This window comes from Silene latifolia, chromosome 3 (assembly GCF_048544455.1).
Source record: "Silene latifolia isolate original U9 population chromosome 3, ASM4854445v1, whole genome shotgun sequence".
NCBI classification, from domain to species: Eukaryota; Viridiplantae; Streptophyta; class Magnoliopsida; order Caryophyllales; family Caryophyllaceae; genus Silene; species Silene latifolia.
The window spans coordinates 100,608,586-100,613,235 of NC_133528.1; the positions used below are offsets into that span (position 1 = coordinate 100,608,586).

The following is a 4,650-nucleotide window of genomic DNA, read 5'->3' on the forward strand; positions in this document are numbered from 1 at the left end:
AGCACTATTGTTGATCATCTTGTGGAATAGATAAACAATACTCAATGGTGTGCCCCACAGTGCCACAATAATCGCAAAGCATTTAAGGAGGATAATGCATAGGTGGAGATCTAGGTTATTGGACATAATAGACCTTGGAATGGCTAGATCCTCCCTCATTGGAATGCTTCGATTCCCCATGCTTCTTTGCCAATTTGAACTCTTCAAATTCCTTTGTCAAGGTATCCAATTTTGCCTTGTACTCCATCTGTATCTTGGATGGTCCTTCACTTTGTAGCCCACATCTCTAGCATAACTACTCTCCATCTCGGAAATGTTTTGAATCATTTCCGTGATTTGAGCGTTGTTCATTCCATCAAAATTTCCACCGTACGGCGCCACTATCATGTCCCGGAACCTTTGCTCAAGAGTTTAGAAGAAGGTTTGGGTGGTCATCCGTTTTGGGATACCATGATGTGGACAAGATGAGAGGAGGTCTCTAAAACGCTCCCAAGCTTCACTTAGAGTTTCCATTGGTCATTGTTTGAATGTTTGAATCTCTTGATGAATTCTTGCGGTCTTAGAAGTTGGGTAGAACTTGTTGATGAAGGCCTTGGATAGAGCTTCCCAAGTAGTGAACGTGCCCGGCTCATGGGAATTCAACCACTTCTTAGCGTTGTCCTTCAAAGTGATGGGGAAGAGCATCAAGAGAATTTGCTCCTCCGTCACACCATTATGCTTAATGGAACCCACTTTCTCTTTGAAGGAGGTAAGATGTTGGTGTGCATCTTCATTCTTCATCCCATGGAAGGTATCTTGTTGCATGTAGTTGATTACATGATGTCGGAGTTCAAATGTATTGGGATCAAGAGCTCCATAGTTGATAGCCGAACATGCACGGTTAGGGTCCGGTCTATTGTAATAGCCCATAGGTTGGTCCGCCATGTCTTCGTTTCTGAGATTGTTTCATGGAGATTCGGTTTCGTTTATATGGTTGGAATGTTATGAATGAGTTGGTGAATTTTATGGTGAATCAATGGGAGAGTTTTGTGGTGGAGAGTTATGTGGAATGTGAAGTGGTGATAGGGTGGAGGAAGAGGGTGGTTGGTTTAAGTTATCAATTGTGGAATTGTTGGTGATTGGTGGGTTAAAGATAGGTGGAGATCTTCGAATTGCCGAAAGAGCTAATCTTCTTCTTGCCCGAAATGTCTTCTCGATCTCGTGATCAAGTGGGAAAAGAGGTCCGATGTAGCACATATTCATGCACTTAACAAAAGATTAAATAGTCCTAATGCAAGAGTTGCACTAGGACAAGGGGAGAAAACAAACAAGCAATAAATAAAAGAACTAAGCCTAGATGAAAACAACTAATCCTATCCAATATTACCGTCCCCGACAACGGCGTCAAAAACTTGATATGAGTTTTATTTATACTCCTTTCGCAAGTGAAAGATCGCTCGTTGTAATATGCAAAAAGGGTAGAACCCAAAGGACGGGAATTGTGGCACTAGTATTACTTGTTTATGAGCTAGTTTAGTTCGATCTAAAAAGGAGGTGATTCGAGTTCTAAACTAATGACTAGAATATAAACTAAAGCAAGTAGTAAATAAGCAACGATAAAGATGGTCTAAAACGATGATTGGAAAGACTAGGATAGTCGGGTTCACCCAAGTAGCATGGAGAGGGGAAATAGGAATGGACTAATAGTTATCTAGGTTATTACAACATGTAGATTCTAATCTCTCGATGCAAATTCTACACTTGTGCCAAGATTAACCAACTTTTTCATTCAATTAATCTAACTCAAAACTTGTTATCAAATCCTAGTTACTACTTAAGTTACTCACTCAAATAGTAGATAGATTGTTAGGAGAATTACTCAACTTACTCATTTGCACAATTCTACAAACACCTTATGTGCATAACAAGTAGTAAATGTAAACAACCCATGAATTACCATTAATCCATGCCAAAGGCCTCTCCTTAACACTACAAGGGATTCCCCTACATCCTAGTAAGGAACTACTCACACATGCTCATGGTGACATAAACAAAAGGTGAAGAATTTAGCATAAAACAAGCAAGGGAAAAACATGTTTGCAAATCCTATTAACTAAACAATTAAATATGTAAACAAATGAAAGATGAACAACAATAGGGAAGAAATTATACCAATAATGAAGACAAAGTTGCAACCTTTGATTAAATAGAAGAATAATCTTCACCAATCTCCAATTAACAGCCCAATACTAAATCTAAACAATTGAACAATACTAATTCTAAGCTAATATAAGAAGTAATTAATAATTGATTAAGAAAAGATTAAGGTTTTGATTAAGGGTTTGCATAAGATTAAGGGAGTAATTTCAGATCTAGGGTATAGTGTACAAATGATTAAGGGAAGGGGTATTTATAGGTTGCACCACAATTTGGGTGAAATTATAAATGGGCTTGAAAATGCGGAAGAGTACTCCCAGCCGGTGGGCCGGTTGCCGGTGCCTGGCCTGGCTAAGAGTTCGCTGGAATAAAAATGTGAATTCGAGGTCATCAGGTACCCCTGGCTGGTGGGCCGGCTGCCGGTGGTCCACCGGCTGGGAGTTCATTTGACTTCTCCTCCTCTTGATTGACTTTTAAGCTTCACATTGTACTCCCAGTCGGTGGGCCGGCTGCCGGTGCCTGGCCCGACTGGGAGTTCGCTGGAACTTTCTTTACTTTCTTCCCATTTCCTTGTTTTCCCAGCCGGGTGGCCGGCTGCCGGTGGCCTGATCGGCTGGGAGTTCGCTGTAACTTCCTTCCTAAATTGTTTGCTAAGTATGTTGGGGGAGTCCCAGCTGGCTGACCGGCTGTCGGCCTACCGACTGGGAGCTCATCTCAGCATATCTTCTTCCTTCTTCCCTACTTAGTCTATCAAACCGTCTCCTTTGCTCTAATTCCTCCATCTCCGCCTCAAATCCTGCAAGAGGGGCATAATATCATAGAGTAGGGAGTCGGGGTACAAAATGCAACAAAAGACGTATAAAACCGACTCGAATTGAGTAGGAAAGTATGAAAATAAAGGAGGAATATGGTGCAAATGAATCCTATATCACCCATCATGGCTTTCAAAAGTGGTTTTTTTGCAACCAGTTTTACAACGGGTTATATGATGATCATAGAGCTCTACTTGATTCTTCAGCTAATGGGAGATTGCACGACAATACAAATGATGATAATGCATGGAAGTTGGTTGATCAAATTGCTACCCACACTGCTGAGTATGGTAACCCCAGAGGTAGTAAGAGAGGGGGTGGTTCAGATAGTGTTGTTGCGGCACAGCTGGAGGCCTTAACTGCTCAAATAGCCGAGTTAAAGACATCTCAGTCTTTGGTTAATAAGCAAGAAATGGTTCATGCCATGATTCAAAAATAAATGTCTTGTGAGAGATGTGGGATTGATAGCCACACCGTGGCCAAGTGTATGAGTACACTTGAACAAGTTCATGGTTTTTAGTCTTTCAAGCAAGGTACTCCCTATTCTAACTTCTTCCCTGAAAGGAGTCAGAATTTATTTACTTAAGCCCCGCAGCAGAATGCTTATATTATTCCCCAAAATTGTGGTAATCAACCACAAGGGAACTTTGTTAGGCAAAATCTAGGAGGTTTTCAACAAATGCAACCTCCTCCACAAGCTCCAAGTAATGACATGGCCGAGATGAAAGCCTTGTTGCAGCAAACTTTGATGATTCAACAAAAGCAAACGGCTCAAATTTCTAAACTTATATCTTATAACAAGATGTTGGACACTCAAGTTGCTCAAATGGCGGCTCAAAATCCTTCAAAATAGCCCGGCAATCTTCCTCCTCAAGGTAAACAAGCACATGAACAAATTAATGCTATTTCTTTGAGGAGCGGTACCACTTATCAAAGTCCGAATGTGCCCATTAATAAAGATGAGGTCCCTTATATGCATCCTAAGGGATTAGGTAATCTTGAGTTGAGTGATGAAGATAAGGAATTAAGCGAAGATAAAACACGGGATAAGCAAAAAGGCGAAAAAGCAAGAATAGCTATGTGTACTCGATCGAGCCCAACTAGAATTGATCGAGTACACCCCAGAGGACGATTTTTCTCGTGTTTCAGCTACGACATTAGAAGAAAATAGGATCCTCGTTCGAGTGACCCATGGACTCGATCGAGTACACCCTATAACTGACGACGGTGCTTCCAAAATGACTACTGAAGCAAAAGAAGTCGAGCCAATTAAAATTCAACTACCTTTTTCACACCGATTAAAAAAGTCTAAGCTTGAAAAACAGTTCGGGAGATTTATGGAGGTAGTGAAGAATCTTTAAGTAAGTGTGCCATTTACTGAATTGGTCACTCAATTGCCGACGTATGTTAAGTTTTTGAAAGAGATCTTGTCCAAGAAGCGGCCTTTTGATGAAGTAAAGACAATGACATTCACTCAGGAGTGCGTAGCTGTATTGAAAGCTAACTCACCACCAAAGCTAAAGGATCCATGAAGTTTTTCTATTCCTTGTCATATTGGTAGTATAGCTATAGATAAAGCTTTTTTTTTTTTATTTAGGGGCTAGTGTTAGTGTCATGCCGTATTCTATATATAAAAAGTTAAATATGGGTCAACTCCGTGTTACCAGTATGACCATGCAAATGGCTGACAGATCTTTAAAGA

The 4,650-nt window shown here is 40.6% G+C and overlaps 1 non-coding gene across 1 annotated transcript; it reads left to right on the forward strand.

Moving 5' to 3' along the window:
* Positions 1–445: 445 nt before the first annotated feature.
* Positions 446–552, forward strand: LOC141650291 (small nucleolar RNA R71). Its single transcript, XR_012546331.1, has one exon. It is a non-coding gene; the product is annotated as a small nucleolar RNA R71 (small nucleolar RNA).
* Positions 553–4,650: the final 4,098 nt, after the last annotated feature.